This window comes from Oratosquilla oratoria, chromosome 31 (assembly GCF_046742065.1).
Source record: "Oratosquilla oratoria isolate Oo_2021 chromosome 31, ASM4674206v1, whole genome shotgun sequence".
In the NCBI taxonomy this organism is placed as follows: domain Eukaryota; kingdom Metazoa; phylum Arthropoda; class Malacostraca; order Stomatopoda; family Squillidae; genus Oratosquilla; species Oratosquilla oratoria.
The window spans coordinates 45,315,970-45,335,976 of record NC_134807.1 but is presented as its reverse complement, the minus strand read 5'-3'; the positions used below and the strand labels follow the sequence as shown (position 1 = coordinate 45,335,976).

General features: G+C 40.1%; 1 pseudogene; it reads right to left on the bottom strand.

Moving 5' to 3' along the window:
* Positions 1 to 18,244: 18,244 nt before the first annotated feature.
* LOC143041657 (uncharacterized) lies at positions 18,245 to 19,705 on the bottom strand (annotated as a pseudogene).
* Between the last annotated feature and the right edge of the window lie 302 nt (positions 19,706 to 20,007).

Below are 20,007 nucleotides of genomic sequence, written 5' to 3'. Positions count from 1 at the left end.
ATTATCATATTACTATTAGCCCCACCAAAAATTTGCTCAGCCCCCCCTTAGCCTCCCCAACTAAAAATTCGTGGCGCCGCCGCTGCATATACAGATCTTCGGTAATACTCCCTCAGCTTCTGGAAGAGTAAATTCGCTCGCTGCGTTTGGCGCTTGCAAACTCGTACAGGAATGGTGTCATGTGATGATCCGATCTCCTGGAGGAGCCCCTCTGCCTTCTTGAAGATGTTCTGGAAGCTGGTCAGTGCACCTTTCCCGGTCTTGTTTAGATGCGTCACCACATCACCTATCCTAGCGTACGCTGAGACTAGATCGACCATAGGGGACTGCAGGGCTCGGCTCGGCTCCACAGTGTGAGCTAGCACAGACTCAACGACGGCGAGACCAATCAGAAAGCGCGGCTCTCGGATTGCTATTAGTAGTAGTCCCGCCGTCGCGTCCGAGTTGCTCTCGTTCTCCAGAAAGACGGCAATAACTGGCAGGAATTCCATAAACACAATGACCGAGTCGTGTCGCTCAACCCATCTAATAGCGCAGAGGCTGACCAGAAAGTACTAAAATCGATTAAATGAAATCCTTACAATGATTCATGGAAGAACAAATTTGGGGGGGGGGGGGCTTCAGCCCCCTCAGCCCCCCCCCCCCTGGATCCGCGCCTGTGTCCTAGGTAGTCCATAGTCCATAGAACAGCTTCACCAGCAACAGCAACAACTCGTCTAGCTCTCTCCTAGCATCGGATCGAGGATCTACCAGCTCCAAGACCTTCTCTCTCTCCTAACATCGTATCGAGGACCTCCAGCTCCAGACCTCAGGCTCGACACATTCTCGCCTGATTTAACCAATAACGAGAAAGATTAGGACCACTGCATTGATTTTCTTCTTTGGTTGCCCTTCATACTAAAACACAAAGATGTAACCAAATTCCTCTAGATATTTACTGTATCTTATATAGTCATTACCCCAGACGGGAAACTCTAACGAATTCAGATCAAGGTATGATAACGGGAGAAAAGATATGATCCTACGAGTTTAGCCACTTTCCTGTTTATTACAGTTGGGTAAATACAGCGCATTTCAGACGTCCGTCTTGGACATCATCGATGACAACGTGTTCATTCAACGGATCCATGAATGGGTTAGTGTGAATCAGGCACAACTAGCATATTGTTACTTTGTAAATAAAATTACTTATCGTGGTCAATCTGTTATATGTGTCCGTGATAATCAAATCAAGTTGTAAATAATGTTGCCACATAAAGGATGGCCCTTGTAATATAAAAACCATATTGAGTGTGACATAATTGTATAGATCGTACAAAACTGTAAAATATCCATTGTATATAATTGATGTCATTGCGGAAGAGCACCATAAAGACAACTGAAGAAATTTTAATTTTCATTACTTCTTTGTTAGGGACCATACCATTTATGATGATGTGGCAACTAACCACATGAATAGGTGATATCCCGGAGTACTGATTTACCAGTCTTAGTTGCCGCACGGAGCCTGGAGTGGACCACTGCGCCGCTCCCGCCTCCAGGGAAACTGCCACCATCGTCGCAGCCATCGTGGACCATCCCCGGCGCCGCAGCACCAGCCGCCGACCCCAGCCTCCGCCGGAGTGGAATCCCAGCGCCGCAGCCATAGTGGATCACCCAGTCGCCTCTGTCGATGTGGACCACCCTCGGCGCCGGAGTGGTCTCCCAGCGCTGCCGCAGCCATCGTGGACCACCCCCGGCGCCACAGCCATTGTGGACCACCCCTGGCGCCGCAGTACCAGCTGCCGATGTGGACCACCCCTGGCGCCGCAGTACCAGCTGCCGATGTGGACCACCCCTGGCGCCGCAGTACCAGCTGCCGATGTGGACCACCCCTGGCGCCGCAGTACCAGCTGCCGATGTGGACCACCCCTGGCGCCGCAGTACCAGCTGCCGATGTGGACCACCCCTGGCGCCGCAGTACCAGCTGCCGATGTGGACCACCCCTGGCGCCGCAGTACCAGCTGCCGATGTGGACCACCCCGTCGCTGCTGCCGTTGTGGACTACCCCAGCCGTCGTGAACATACCCTGCCTTAGTCAATGTGGACCACCCCTGCCGCCGCAGTCGTCATGAACCTCCGCTGCCGCACTCGACGTGGACCACCCCTGCCGCCGCAGCCGTCATGAACCTCCGCTGCTGCAGTCGACGTGGACCAACCCTGCCGCCGCCGCCGCCGCAGAGCCGACTCCCCAACCATCATGGGCCAGCCTGTCTCTACCTCAGCGGACATGGTTCCTAGGCAATTACCACCCACGGACACTCCCGTCAACTGCACTCCCTCGGACCTCCAAGACTGTTTCGTTTCACCAGTCACTCGGGGAGGGGGGGGGGGAGTAATGTGACAACACGCCACTTCTGGAGTGTCCCTTTAACGCTTATGACATCTTTGTAAATAAAATTACTTATCGTGGTCAGTCTGTTATATGTGTCCGTGGTAATCAAATCATGTTGTAAATAATGTTGCCACATAAAGGATAGCCCTTGTAATCTAAAAATCATCTTGAGTGTGACAGAATTGTATAGATTGTACAAAACTGTAAAATATTCATTGTATATAATTGATTTGATTGCGGACGAGAAGCCCAACAACAACACGTAATACAGTCTTAAGACTAAACTAACCGAGCAAATGGATCTGCCCCACATCTATCATAACTCTAACTTCCTTCCATTTCACTCTTTCTTCCACTAGACCCCCAAATCCCCCCTCCCACCCTCTCCCCCATCTTATCTATCCTGCCCTCTAACTAACAACAATAGTCTCAGGACTATAAACTAACCGAACAAGTGGGTCTGCCCCACATCTATCATAACTCTTACTTCCTTCCATTTGACTCTTTCCTTCCACTAGACCCCCAAATCCACCCTCTCCCCATCTTATCTATCCTGCCCTCTAAATATAAACTAACCGAGCAAGTGGGTCTGCCCCACATCTATCATAACTCTTACTTCCTTCCATTTCATTCTTTCCTTCCACTAAACCCCCAAATCCCCCTTCCCTCCCTCTCCCCCATCTTATCTATCCTGCCCTCTAACTAATAACAAGTTCGTAGTAAATCTAAAATTTCGCTTATTCTTCACTTAAGGACGATACCACTTACCACGATGTGATAGATAACTATCAACGACGGGCAGTCCTCTTACGTGATAGCCAAACCAAAGTCTCCTGGTTTCCCTCATATCTTCTAGGTGAGTGCAGTGTAGCGTACAGAGTAAATTAGTGTTAAATATTGTGTTGAGTTAGCCGCAGTCACGTAAGGCGACTTTACTAGTCGCTACTGCAGTAACTGTGACTGATTACCGGCTTGTAGCCAAGTGTGACCGGTTAGTCGTTACTAACAAATCCAACTGGCGACTAAAAATACTCGCAGCTATTAGAGTTAAACATGTTCAAATTTGCTCGCCGGTAGCGCGCGATTTCATGGTCACATGACCTAGTCGCAGCTACTATTAGGTCTATGGTCACTTCAACTGACCATGAAGTCACGCAGTGACCAACACCGAGTCTGCTATTGAGTTTGTATCAAATATGATAGACAAACAAGGTTTGAAGTGGTCAGGGGATAAAACTATCAGATTTTTAGACATTTATCGAAAATATGAAGGTTTGTGGAGTACAATCACTGAAAACTACACGAAGAGAAATGTGAGGGAGGTATGGTATTGTACGTGGATAAGGATAAGGATAATACAGTGAGTGACGTGCTTTGTGGTTTGCGTTTAGGTAATTACTAATACAATCACTTTACACTCGTACGATGACGAGCAATTTAAATACCTGCAGCTAACTGACATGTGAATCGTGCTAGTGACCATCAGTTGTGGAAGGTAGTGGTTGTGGTGGTGTGTGGGGGCGGCACTTTTCGACTCGCCCCGGGGCGGCACATATCCATGTCGGGGCAGGTTCGCTGAAAGGAGGGAGTGAAGTTTGATCTGAAGGTTCAGACGAGAGTTGTACAGTGTCCTGTGAAGTGGAATCTAGAGCAGGCAGGGAGGAGGAAATATTCTTTGGAGGTGACTGAACATGGTCAGGGGTAGAAGGAGGAGGAGCAGCAATAGTGGGAACAGAAACAACTGGCATGTTTTGTTGAAGTGAGGGAGATTGCTCAGAGGTTCAGGGGTAGGCGTCAAAGGCAGGGCAGGAATGAAATGACTACCATAAGCAATCCCATGATATGAGGCGTAGACGACAATGCCATATTGCTGCATGGTGTGTAAACCTATAAGCACATTTGCAGGAAAATGTATATCCGCGACATAAAGAGGAGCTTGAATCTCGGGGCTTTGATCAGTGAGGCTGTTCTAAAGATTAATTTTACCTATAACTGGAAATGGAACACCATCTACGTTAGTAAGTTGTAAGTCGGAGGGTTCCAAGAACCTTATAGGAGGAGCGGAGTTTGAGAAAGCTTGAAGGGGATATCACATTTACAGGGGAACCAGTATCTATGAAGAGAGACGTAGGGATGTTATGGACAGTAGCAGGAATGGAAATGGCATGTGACCACTCGTTAGAGTTAGATAGAGTACAAACTGGAAGGGATGACAAGGGGGCGGGTGGTGGGGTTGGGACATGAAATCTTGGAGGGGAAGTCTTGAGAGGAGCAGAGGCAGATAGTGATCTAGGAGAAGAACGGAAAGTGGAAGTCTGATGGGGAGGGAAGGGAGTATTGGAATGGTTGTTGTTCAAAACACGGCAATCAGAAGCAAAGTGAAAACAAGGGCCATGAATAGGGCAGTGTTTATCGGGAGGAGTGGCAAGACGGAGATAGCAACGGTTGGCATAGTGTCCAGGTTTCTGACAGAAGTAGCATATGGCAGGGTTACGGGAGGATGATCTTTGTCTAGGATTTGAGTTGGATCTTGCACTAGAAGTGTGTTTAGAACGAGAAGATCTGGAAATATGAGCAATAGGTAAGGTAGGGTTGGTAATAGGAACAGACTGAGCCGCAATGTCATTCTATACCTTGGATGAATCATGAAATTTGTGAGAGAAATCCATTAGGGTCATACCCGGAGTGAACTGCGCAGAGGAAGTTTTGGCTAAGGTCTCAGGATATAGAAGAGAATGAAATGAAAAATATGAAATGAGGGAAACAACATTGTCAAGTGAGAGTTTATCAGCATCAAGCCAGTTGGAAGATGTAAGAGCTGATCGCAGTTCTGACTTAAAGTCAGATGCAAGTTTTAAGGCTCCCTTTTTTCGCATATGAGGAGGAAAGTTATGTTTAAGAGCAAGATTGTAAAGGGGGGTGAGGGAACCCAGTTTGTCGTGTTCTGCAAAGATGCGTTTGAATTTATCAACGTATTGAGAATAAACATGGCAGTCTTGGAATGCATCTGAATGGAGGTCACCAGCAGTTGAATTAAGGTCAACAAAGCTGATGAGAACTGCTACTTTCTCTGAATCTTGTGAACATTGCCTGCGGTTAATAAACGCATTGACATTTGAAAGAAAGGTGTGGATGGGGATGTCACCAGTAAATTTTAGAACGTCTATAGTTTCATGGACTATGGTAATTAATTTTGGGGTAAAGGTTTGGTTGATGGGGTTTGTGACACTACATTTGCATTGAAAGGCGGACGGGTATTGAATGGGGAAGTGTGTGGAGAAAAATGAATAGAATGACGACTTGGAAGAGGACAACGAGAATATTTTACCATGAGTATAATATACAAGTCCAGTGCCAGAGAGTTTATCCACTTACCTTGGAAGGAGTAGGAGGAATTGTTGAATTATGTGGGCAGTATCGAATTTGTAGGAGAAGCACAAGGAAGATGAATGAACAGTGGATTTAGAAAAGATATGGATAGAAGGTACAAGCGTAATTAATATATATATATATATATATATATATATATATATATATATATATATATATATATACATATTGTATATATATATATATTGTATATATATATATATATATATATATATAGTATATATTTATATATGTATATATATATAATATATATATATTGTATATATATATATATTGTATATATATATATATATATATATATATATATATATATATATTATATAGTATATATATATATATAATATATATATATATATATATATTATATAGTATATATATATAATATAGTATATATATATATATATATATATATATATGTTTATATATATATACATACACAGTATATGTATATATATTTATATATGTATATATATATATATATATATATATATATATATATGGTTAAAAGTACAGCGACTTCTGTATTTATGATCTTGTTGATACTCTCTACTTTGCGAACTGCAGCTTTATGCGTAGAGTTGAGCACAGAAATACTATTACCGAAAGGCATAGTAAAACACAGTGGAGTGTTCTTAATATATTCACGACGTTTCGTACACTTTGTACATTTTCAAGTGATATTGATACAATAATAAGACATGTTTATATATTGGAAAAAATATAGGTTTCATGGTGCGGGGTGAGGTCACGTAAAAATGATCAAAGGGGAGGAATGCTGGTGGAACTACGTGGGATGGTGGAACTCCGTGGGATGGTGGAACTCCGTGGGGAGGTGGGATTCCGTACAGTGGTGGACTTCATGGACGGAATTATGGCAAGGTCTCTTGATTATAGATTTAATTTTGGAGATTTCTCTTTAATAAGAAGGGCCTCGAGAATTTGCAGGCGCTTGGTGTCCTGTTCTTGTCCAATAATTTTTGTGTTTTTCTCCATTTCCCTTGTTAGAGTGGTGTTGTGGCATGTGATAGTATGAGTTTTTGGTGTACCATTTTGGAGGTGGAGAGTGATTCTTCTACTGAGTGTTGTAGTTGTGTATCCTATGTATGAGGAGGGTAGGGACTCACAGTTCCCTATTTTGCACGAGTATTCATACACAAGATGACTCCTTTGTAGTTCTCGGATTTTTGTGGAAGGGCTATTTTTCATGAGTAGTGATGAGGTTTTTCTGTTTGTATAATAAATGACAACATCGAGGAAATCTTGGGGCCGGGTGGGTTTGACAAATTTTTTGATTGTTTGTTTTATTATGCGTTCATCTGTACTTTAATTACAAAGGATTACAAAGGCGGAGCATGCCGACAGGAGACCCTTTGATCCATATCTAGGTCGGATGCGAAAAAAAAATCATATTAATAATAAAATAATAAATAAAAACTATGATAATGTAAATAACAAATAAAGTACATAAATAAATGCATAGGTATAGTTAAATAATAAACAAACAGGTAAATAGTAAATAATAATAAACTGACATATAACTAATAATAAATGAAAATCAGACAGACAAATGATAACAAAACAAAAACAAATAATATAAGATAAATTATAATCATTACAGCATCTTACTTAGGTATGTATCTAAATGATTCTTAAAGCTTCGAACTGAACTACATTGCACTACCTGTGCAGGAAGTTTATTCCATTCGTTAACTACACGGTTGGCAAAGTTGTTTCTACCTACTTCCAAATTGAATCTATTTCCGGACAGTTTGAGACCATTGTTTCTTGTCTGATTCTCATTCAATGTAAAAATTTTGTCACTTTTGATGTTGTCAATTCCCTTTAGAATTTTAAAGACCTGTATCAAGTCACCTCTGAGTCTACAGATGAACGCATAATAAAACAATAAAAAAAATTGTCAAACCCACCCGGCCCCAAGATTTCCTCGATGTTGTCATTTATTATACAAACAGAAAAACCTCATCACTACTCATGAAAAATAGCCCTTCCACAAAAATCCGAGAACTACAAAGGAGTCATCTTGTGTATGAATACTCGTGCAAAATAGGGAACTGTGAGTCCCTACCCTCCTCATACATAGGATACACAACTACAACACTCAGTAGAAGAATCACTCTCCACCTCCAAAATGGTACACCAAAAACTCATACTATCACATGCCACAACACCACTCTAACAAGGGAAATGGTGGAGAAAAACACAATTTTTTTTTACAAGAACAGGACACCAAGCGCCTGCAAATTCTCGAGGCCATTCTTATTAAAGAGAAATCTCCAAAATTAAATCTACAATCAAGAGACATTGCCATAATTCCGTCCATGAAATCCACCACTGTACGGAATCCCACCTCCCCACGGAGTTCCACCATCCCACGGAGTTCCACCATCCCACGTAGTTCCACCAGCATTCCTCCCCTTTGATCATTTTTACGTGACCTCACCCCGCACCATGAAACCTATATTTTTTCCAATACATAAACATGTCTTATTATTGCATCAATATCACTTGAAAATGTACAAAGTGTACGAAACGTCGTGAATATATTAAGAACACTCCACTGTGTTTTACTATGCCTTTCGGTAATAGTATTTCTGTGCTCAACTCTACGCATAAATCTGCAGTTCGCAAAGTAGAGAGTATCAACAAGAGGATCATAAATACAGAAGTCGCTGTATTTTTTAACCAAATATGCTTACAGGAGAACCTGCTGCCTAAATATTCAAATATATATATATATATATATATATATATATATATACATACATATATATATACATATGTATATATATATATATTGTTAAAATTTATGGGTATATTGTAAACGCTTAGAAAGGCACTTAACTGTTTATTGTTCTTCAAAGGCACAATATACTTGACACACATAAGTTTATGTTCAGACAATAATATACATCATCAACCTCTCCACACCGTGGCTCCACCATGACTAACTTGCAATGGAGTAGCGTTTCCCTTAGCGCGGGAAATCTCTCAGGCCTAGCAACTGAACTTTGTTATACATACAAATTAAGTACAGATTATACAATAAATCAAATGAAAAATTCTTACTATACATTGCATTGTACATTCAATCAAAAACAACACAAGATGCACAATAACAAATATTTATATTTCAACACCTCTTCTCAGATTGTATTGTTTTTGTAAATTCTATTCATTCACTTTTTGTTCAGTCATTCCCATCCCTTTTCTAAATTTTTGAAACTTATCTACAGGAAGTGCCTTGGTTAAGAATCATTTAGATACATACCTAAGTAAGATGCTGTAATGATTATAATTTATCTTATATTATTTGTTTTTGTTTTGTTATCATTTGTCTGTCTGATTTTCATTTATTATTAGTTATATGTCAGTTTATTATTATTTACTATTTACCTGTTTGTTTATTATTTAACTATACCTATGCATTTATTTATGTATTTTATTTGTTATTTACATTATCATAGTTTTTATTTATTATTTTATTATTAATATGATTTTTTTCGCATCCGACCTAGATATGGATCAGAAGGTCTCCTGTCGGCATGCTCCGCCTTTGTAATCCTTTGTAAGAGGGAGGGTGGAGGGGTGTGGAGTGTATTCAGGGATGGAATGGGTGGAAAGGATTTTATGCCTTTTCCTTTTTGGCTACCTCCCTTGTAAGGGGGGGAAGCCTTGGTATATGTATGTATGTATGATATATTAAAGCTTCGAACTGAACTACATTGCACTACCTGTGCAGGAAGTTTATTCCATTCATTAACTACACGGTTGGCAAAGTTGTTTCTACCTACTTCCAAATTGAATCTATTTCCGGACAGTTTGAGACCATTGTTTCTTGTCTGATTCTCATTCAATGTAAAAATTTGGTCACTTTTGATGTCAATTCCCTTTAGAATTTTAAAGACCTGTATCAAGTCACCTCTGAGTCTACGCTTTTTTAGGGAAAACAGATTCATATGTTTTAGTCGATTTTCGTATGATTTATTTTTGATATTTGGAATCAGTTTTGTGGCTCGCCGTTGTACTTTTTCCAGTCTGTCAATGTCTTTAATGAGATTCGGTGACCATACGGAAACAGCATATTCCAAATGTGGACGAACTAACGATTTATATAGCTTGTTAATGAGTGATGGACTTTTGAAATCAAAAGATCGCGCAATCAGTCCTAGAACCTTATTTGCTTTCTCAGAGGCTGAAATACACTGCTTTGATGATTTGAGGTCGTTACTGATAATTACGCCGAGATCTTGTTCACTATCCACTTTTGTTAACGAATTTCCAAATAACTTGTAATCGTATTTACTGTTATTTTTACCTATGTGCATGACCTTGCATTTACTTGTGTTAAATTTCATTAGCCACTTTTCAGACCATTGCTGTAATTGATCTAAATCTTCTTGAATATCTAATTGGTTTGAGTGATCATTTGCCACTCCGCACAGTTTTGTATCATCAGCAAATTTGGAAACAGTAGATTTTAGTCCATGGTCTATATCATTTATATATACTATGAATAGAAGTGGTCCAAGAACAGAACCCTGAGGAACTCCACTTGCAACACTTTTCCATCCAGAAGTTTTTCCATTTAAAACAACTCTCTGTTTTCGACCATTCAACCAATTACTAGTCCAACCTAATAGGCTACCACTTATTCCATGCAAAGCTAATTTAGTAAGTAGTCTTTCGTGTGGGACGGTATCAAAAGCTTTTGCAAAGTCTAGATATACTAAATCTATATTGTTTCTTTTGTCATAATTCGAGATAACTGTGTTGTAGAATTCGAGTAAGTTAGTCACGCAATAACGTTTCCGTCTGAAACCATGCTGGCTATCATTTATCAAACGGTTACTTTCTAAATGATGTTCGATAGCATCTTTGATGATAGTTTTCATTATTTTTCCTACGATTGAAGTCAAACTTATAGGCCTATAGTTATTTGGTTTCTTTTTGTCACCTTTTTTGAATATGGGAGTAACGTTAGCTAGCTTCCATTCTCTTGGGACATCTCCGGATATGATGGATTTCTTGAAAATAATTTCTAATGGAACAACAATCTCATTTTTTATTTCCTTTAAGATTCTTGGATGCCAACCGTCAGGCCCTGGTGTTTTATTAACTTTGAGTTTGTCTATACACCTTTTAATTTTTTCTTTTGTTATATTTACCGTAGTGAGTAAGTTTACCCCAGGCTTTTCACAAGTTTCAGTTTGGAATTCACCTTGAGGTGTTTCGTTTACAAATACCGAGCTAAAGTAATTGTTTAAGATATTACACATTCCTTCATTTGAATATTCAAGTTGACCGTCAGCAGATAATAGTGGACCAATGTGATTCCTAACAACCTTTTTATCTCTAATGTAACTATAGAATTCTTTGGGATTCTCTTTGGATTTATCAGCGATGTTCATTTCGTATTGTCGTTTTCTTTTTCTTATTGTCTTTTTTAAATCTCTCTGTATTGATACATAACTTTCATATTTATTAGATGCACCCGAGCACTTATATTTCTTATAAGCCTGTCTCTTTTTAGCAATATTTTTTTCAGTTTCTTTGTCGAGCCACTTTGGGCGAGCCTGATTTGGGGGACGTCTGTCCTTAAATGGAATGTAAGTTTGAATCATCTTAGTGAGCGTATTTTGAAATATTTCCCACATCTGATCTACAGGTCTTTCGTTTAATTTTGCCTCCCGATCTGTAAGCTGAAGCTCCTGACGTAGTCCTATGAACTGAGCTTTACTGAAATCGGGTATTTTAGAAACACAAGTATCTATTCTAAAATTGTTTAGGAGTTTTAATCTAACTAGGTTGTGATCGCTATTTGCAACAGATTCACCGACTTCTACATCAGTTACCATGCTTTCGCGGCTAGTGATCAAAAGATCGAGTAAGTTTCCATATCTTGTGGGCTCTTTTACATGCTGAATTAAGTAATTGTCACCTAGAAAATCAAACAAGCGACTACCTATATGGCCATGTTCAAGGGTCATCCAATCAATGTCAGTAAAATTGAAATCACCCATTATCAATAAATCCCGGTTGCAGAAACTAGACAGTTCTTGAAATAACAGTTTGTCGTCTGCTAATGACAATGTCTTTGGCCTATATATTACACCTATATTCATTTTTTGTCCATTTGTTTGGGTTAACTCAACCCACAAACTATCATATGCATCCTGTTTCACTTTCTCTAAAACACAAGCATGAACATTGTTTTTAACGTACAATAGAACACCCCCACCTTTCTTGTGGTTTCTATCCTGATGAAAGTGTTTAAATCCCGCAATATTTAATTCAGCTTCGAACTCTGTACCATTTAACCATGTCTCAGTTATTCCTATCATATCGAGATTTTCGCTTTTGACATACGCCTGTATTTCTTGAAATTTGTTTCTAATACTACGAGCATTAAAGTACATGGTTTTAAGAAACTCGTGATTATTTCTTTTTGACACATTTTGAATTTCAATATCATGTCTTACATTATCATTTTGTTTTTCATTTATACCTTGCTCTATATTATTATTTGGTCCTTCATTGACGTTCAATGCCTCATTAACATTTCTCCCATCAAAATTAACATTTCCCCCATCACTGACATCTGGTCGATCACGGTCATCCGATCTCTTTTGTACATTTTGTCCCCCTACGTCACCGTGATTCACGCCGGCCTCCCGTCGTTCATTGACATTATGTCCGGCATCCCTTTCTAAAATTATATTTTGTCCTCCAGTGACATTATATCCTACCGTGATATTTTTTCCTCCACTATAATTACATCCCATCGTGATCTTTTGTCTTCCACTGTCATTACATCCTATCATGATATTTTGGCCTTCATTGACATTCTGTCCGGTATCCCTTCCTAAAATTATATTTTGTCCTTCACTGACATTATATCCTACCGTGATATTTTCTCCTCCATTATCATTACATCCTATCGTGATATTTAGTTCTCCACTATCATTACTTTCCATCGTGATATTTTGTCCTCCATTGTCATTACATCCCATTGCGACATTTTGTCCTATGACATTGCATCCTAATGTGACATTTCGTCCTCTAGCGACATTATATCCACTGTCATTACATCCTATCATGATATTTTGGCCTTCATGGACATTCTGTCCGGTATCCCTTCCTAAAATTATATTTTGTCCTTTACTGACATTATATCCTACCGTGATAATTTCTCCTCCATTATCATTACATCCTATCGTGATATTTTGTTCTCCACTATCATTACTTCCCATCGTGATCTTTTGTCCTCCACTGTCATTACATCCCATTGGGACATTTTGTCCTATGACATTACATCCTAATGTGACATTTCGTCCTCTAGCGACATTATATCCTAAAATTATATTTTGTGCTATACCGGTACATTATTCTACATTAATGCTATACTCTACACTGTTTTCCCAAGTACATTCTATTTACCCTTCCCTTTGGGCTTCTACCCTAAAAAAGGAGCTAATTCATTACAAACTCCCACAATGAGTTTTGTAAGAACATCTTTGCCTCTGCGGGTAAGGTGGATCCCATCAGAAGCGTAAAGGTCATGGCGCCTAGAAAAGAGATACCAAGGATCAAGAAAGTGGTATCCCAATTGTGTGCACAACTGCGATATCCTATCATTGATCCCTATGGCTCTACTGTTCCAACACGAGCCTGCGTAGATCCTTGGGAGGATCCCACAGACTACGTGACGGCTCCCACGTTCCTTCATCTCCTGAAGGAGGACCTTGTAATTCCGAACAAGCTCCTCTGATCTCACCCTACCTACATCGTTACTTCCCGTATGAACAATCGTAACCGTGTTCTTCCGTCCTTGCTCCCTGATGGACCGGGTACAATCGACGATCCCACGGCCCGGTTGACATACAAGCTTGCAACGTCGCTTAGTCTTCCGCTGCAGGATGTCGTCATAGCCTCGCACCATGGAGTCCCCCACCACCAAGAACTCCTGGTTTTCAGCCACCTCATCCTCCAGTGGAGCAAAACGATTGGCTAGAGCCAGCAGTTGCTCCACAGGGCACACGTCCACCGAACGCGGGCTCGACAAACGGGACACCACGGAGCGCCACTCGCTCATGGCAGTGACAGTAGGGGAAGAAGTGGAACGCTCTTTGGGTTGTGGGGAGGGTTCACTCTTCTCACGGAGCGCACTCCTGAGAAGACGAATTTCCTCCTCACACATCCTGAGACGGACCTCTAGGTTCACGCAACCTTCACAAGCCATTTCGCTCCCCCTTTAGTAATAAAAACGGCAAAGAGAAAATGCAAATCAACAACAACAAACAATCAAAGCGGTCTCTAATAAACTAAATACGCGAAGCTTACTCTGCTTACCTTATACTATTTCTCCTACCTTTGGAGTACAGTAACAGAAAACTGTTTTGAATTTAAATAGAACACTACACTTTATCTTATATCTGTAACTGTATAGCGCTATACGTATACAATCACAAAAACACAACACTATTCGGAGATATAAATTTCACAGGTATTCGCTAGCTGATGTCTGTGCAGAAAAACGAGGTCTCTAGCTGAGGTCACGAGTGGACTGAGCTGATGACGGGTCATCCTTGCACCTTGTCCACTGCCCTGGGTCAGAAGCAGTGTCGCAAGACACAGCACATCCACAGCAAGGCCGCTTCATAAATTCGGCGACCCCCCTCTCCCTCCCCCCATGCATTAAAGGAGAAGACGGGGAGAAATCCCTTCGGGCTGCATCAAATTTTGCTCACACATACTACCTCACCCCCATCCCCCCGCCCATTCCACCTCACGCATCATCCATATACAACCATTCTCCATTCACCCCTGTCTTCTGTCCTCTCCCGTCCTTCCTCAACAGACATTCCCCTCTCCCCCAAAGTCCCCTTCACCCCATCCACCCACCTCATCCTAGGACGTCCCTTCATGTTCACTTCGCCCACATCTGCCTTCCATACCTCTTTTACTAGTCTTTCTTCACTCATTCTTTCCATGTGTCCAAACCACATCCCAATACTCTTTCATCAACCCTATCTCCCAACTCCCTTTCCACCCCTGTTCTCCTCCTCACCTCCTCATTTCTCACTCTATCTAGCCTAGTAACCCCCATCATACTTCTCAGACACCTCATCTCAAACACATTCAAACTCCTCTCTTATGTTCCATGTTTCTGCCCCATACAGTGCTGTTGGCACAATCAATCCTTCATACAGTCTCCTCTTAGCATCCATTCCCAAATGTCTATTCCTCATTACACTTTTTGATCCACCAAGGCATTTACTTGCTTCTCTCAATCTACATTCTACCTCCACCTTCTCCTACCACATTTGCACCCAAGTATCTAAAACTATCCACTTCCTCCAGTCGCTCTCCCTTAATGCTCACTTCCAGACTACTGCCACTTTCACCCCTTGTACATCTCATCACCTTACTTTTACCCACATTTATCTTCAGCTTTCCTCTATCACACACTCTCTCAAACTCTGTCACCAACTTCCTCAATTCCTCCTCCGATCCTGCCACAAGCGCAGTGTCGTCCGCAAACAACAGCTGGCTCACTTCCCACTTATTATATCAGCCAACATATTATCAGTTGGACAATATTTAACACCAATGATATTGTTATTGATCAACTCTCTCACAAAATGAAACTTTATATCAATATGTTTAGTACGAGAATGATCTTTCTGATTCTTCGCAAGGACTATAGCAGACTGATTATCCTCAAAAATAGTTATAGGACTTTGACAATCGTGTTTCAAGTCCGTTAGCAAAGATTTAAGGGACTGTAGGGCGCGAAAACACGAAAAATTCTGGAAAATCAACGAATTTTAGGTAAACATTTCAAAAGATTCTCTATGATGGTGGTAACACTTTAGCCAAATATTACAGCTCAATTCCGTTTCTTTTCTTATATATAAAATAAAATAGATAAATTTTTGGCAACCTCTGGCAACCCTATTGCATGAAAAAACATTCTGTATATTGAAATAAAGTCAAAATTTTGATACCCAGTTCTGTTTTTACTATAATTAATATATATGGAGATATCTGGCAACTTGCCCAACACTAATCGTCAATCACCACAAGGATCTCAGTATCTCTTCAAAGCTAAAGGAGAAAGGATGTCGCCCTGTCGCGTATCTGTTAGCCTACCAGTCATGCATGCGATCGTATTATCTTTTTTTCTACCAACAGGTATTCAAAATATTCTCTATGATGGCTGTAACACTTCGACCAAATATTACAGCTCAATTCCGTTTCTGTTCTTATATATAAAATGAAATAGATAAATTATTGGCGACATCTGGCAACCCCATTGCATGAAAAAACATTCTGTATATTGAAATTAAGTCAAATTTTCGATAGCCAGTTCAGTTTTGTTTAAAGTTTTAAACGGAAACGTAAAAAAATAGACAATGTCACGAGTGAGTACGCGGCCGGAGGATTTTAAATGCCGGTGCGCTCCTTTAAACTTTAAATGCCTCTCCTGAAAAGTTTATGTTTTTTATATTTAAATAGCCATAGCTCTGTTTCTTTTTGTCCGATTTCATTCATTCTTTCGAATTTGTAAAGAGAAAGAGTAATTCTTTAATTTGATCAGAAAAAAAACAAAGGAAACTGTAACTTATTTTTTTTTAATTTATCATAGCAGATTTTCACTGAAGTTTCTACTATTCAAAATAAAAAAATTATAAAAAAAAATAAAAGAGAGTAGGAAAAAATCTAACTTGATGAAGTTGTTTCCAAGACTCTAATCTTTCATTTCCTACATAGTAGGCTGATTACCTATGCCTGTGGATACTTTAATTATTACAGATACTATCATAAAAAAAAGAAAGAAAAAAATTAACTACACGTAATATATACATGTTACTAAAACAATTTAGTATGCAATAATACTCTTTCCGATAGAGTAAGTATACATAAGTTCACCAAAGAAATTGAACAACTTTTATGACACGTTCACCTATAAGCACTTCCCACAGTCCCTTAAGCCAAACAGCTTCCTGTGCTGCACCAGATAGTGCTACATATTCAGCTTCAGTAATTGAGAGTGCAACGCACGATTGCTTGTTTGAACGCCAAGAAATCAGTCCACTAGTCCCGAGCCTAAAACAGTAACCTGATATGGATTTGCAGTCAGATCTATCACCAGCCCAGTCAGCATCAGCAAAACCTACACATTCATTTACATCATCATTAGCATAGAACAGTCCAACTGTAATGGTTCCTTTGAGATATCTGAAGATCCTCTTAACTGTTGACCAATGCTGTTCATAAGGTTTATTACAATACTTTGCAACATTACATATTGTATATGAAATGTCTGGTCTGGTTTTAGTGGACAAAAATAACAAACTGCCAACTGCAGATTGATACTATTTTAGCGGCTTTGACCCATCGTTTTTCGCTCATATTTCCGAAATAACCATTCACATCAGCATAATATATTAGCACAGCTTAATTCACACCCTGCCCTAATTTTTGACGTTATAGTGCATTCACAAGTGTATTTATTTACGGCGTTAACTCTTGACATCAAATGTCTCGCAGCCGACACCCGTGAAGTAAATTGAACAAGTTGTGACGTCATCACAAACTACCTCGTGTATCCCACCCTTCTCCCCTTACCTCCTTCCTCTCTCAAAAAAAATAAAATAAAAAAAAATAACAATAATAATAATAATTGAATACCATGCACCCGGAGAGGGAATTCAATAACAAAGGATTACAAAGGATTACAAAGGCGGAGCATGCCGACAGGAGACCTTTTGATCCATATCTAGGTCGGATGCGAAAAAAATCATATTAATAATAAAATAATAAATAAAAACTATGATCATGTAAATAACAAATAAAATACATAAATAAATGCATAGGTATAGTTAAATAATAAACAAACAGGTAAATAGTAAATAATAATAAATTGACATATAACTAATAATAAATGAAAATCAGACAGACAAATGATAACAAAACAAAAACAAATAATATAAGATAAATTATAATCATTACAGCATCTAAATGATTCTTAAAGCTTCGAACTGAACTACATTGCACTACCTGTGCAGGAAGTTTATTCCATTCATTAACTACACGGTTGGCAAAGTTGTTTCTACCTACTTCCAAATTGAATCTTATTTCCGGACAGTTTGAGACCATTGTTTCTTGTCTGATTCTCATTCAATGTAAAAATTTTGTCACTTTTGATGTTGTCAATTCCCTTTAGAATTTTAAAGACCTGTATCAAGTCACCTCCGAGTCTACGCTTTTTTAGGGAAAACAGATTCATATGTTTTAGTCGATTTTCGTATGATTCATTTTTGATATTTGGAATCAGTTTTGTGGCTCGCCGTTGTACTTTTTCCAGTCTGTCAATGTCTTTAATGAGATTCGGTGACCATACGGAAACAGCATATTCCAAATGTGGACGACCTAACGATTTATATAGCAAGTTTATACATATGATGGATAGGGAAATTATGATAATAACTGGACATGCATTTTATTTCATTCCATACCACTATGGATAAACAGTTCATCCTCGTCATCGCTGTCCATGGTGATGATGACGGGTTCCACACTTTCATGTATGTTGTCCGATGACCAGTACTCTTCTTCGAACGATCTGGACCTTCTCACAGCACCCGCCCACACCTCCTTGGTTGCGATAAGCTTTGCCTCCTGGAGCCGCGCTTGCAGGTCTGCCCGAGTGAACCGCTGCAACGTTGAACGCACGTGTTGCTTCATGCAGCCCCACACTTGTTCGATGGCGTTTAATTCTGGATGAGCTGGTGGCAAACGGATGACCTCATGACCCCATGATCGGATAATTTCGTCAACCGTGTAGCGTGGCTCGGGCCGGTTCTCCTTGCAGATCAGTAGCAACTCAGGGCACGTATCATGTGGTGGGAATGGTAGGCTGCGGCACTCCAACCATTTCTTGTGGCAGTGGTGGGGCAACGGGTCTCCTCGGTCAGCTGACGGTGGTAGGGTGCGTTGTCAAGCACCAGCATCGATGGCTCAACGAGCCCCGGCAAAAGTTGTGATGTCAGCCAGCGAATGAATAGGGCGCTATTCATTTCACCATGGTAGTCTCCTGTTTTGTTCTTGTCAGGGTAGCACAGAAATGATTCGTCAATGAATCCCTCATCTGTGCCACCTGCTACTACCACAAAGCGCTCACCCTCCCCAGGGGGCACTTGCCGGCTGAAGACGAGATACACGAGATAGTTTGTGATGACATTACAACTTCACTTGTTCGATTTACTTCACAGGTGTCGGCTAAGACACACTTAATATCAAGAGTAAACGCCGTAATTAAATACACTTGTGAATGCACTATAACGTCATAAATTAGGGCAGGGTGTGAATTAGGCTGTGCTAATATATCATGCTGATGTGAATGGTTATTTCGGAAATATGAGCGAAAAACGATGGGTCAAAGCCGCTGAAATACTTAGTACCTGCCTTGAATACAGAATTTACAGAGCACAAGCAACAAATTTTATTTCTTTTTCATCCTTTTTATTTCCCACGGCACAGTTCATTTTTCATTTCTACACTTCTTCAAATAAACCCAACATTTTTATTGACGTGCCCCATCTTTTTGCACCCAAAACACTGTATATTTTTATATGACTTTGTTTTATTAACAACAAGTGCACTGTTATTATTTGATGACTTCATAAGATTCCACTTACTTTCCTCGTGTAGAAGACGTTCCGTCACAGTTTCCCACTTTGGTACACTTTCCGAAGCCTCTGGTGCTTTCACAAGCACTGAATAACTGTCAGGCAATGACGATAACAAGACCTTGTCTTCCTCGTTAACGGCGTCGCCAACCACTGCGAGTTCACCAAATAGTTCAACGAACTTCTTCAAATGTTCCTGCATACTGTCTTCCTGGCGTAACTTCATGTTGTACAACCGTTTCTTGAGTCGTAGTTTATTTGACCAGGTTTTCTTTTGAAAAGTGTCTTGCAGTAGTTTCCACACAGTACCTGGATCAGTTGGATCCCCAACCAGATAAAGAAGTGAAACGAACACCCCGGGCTCCTTCGAACGGCTCCGGACTGTCGTTCGAATACAACTTCTAAGATTCGCCAAGCCCAGTAACGACGACAAAGATGGTATGAGTGTACAAAAACACATGATCCTCCTTGGTCACTTATATTGATGCAGGGCAAACAAACATGATATTCGTCTATACAATGAGGATA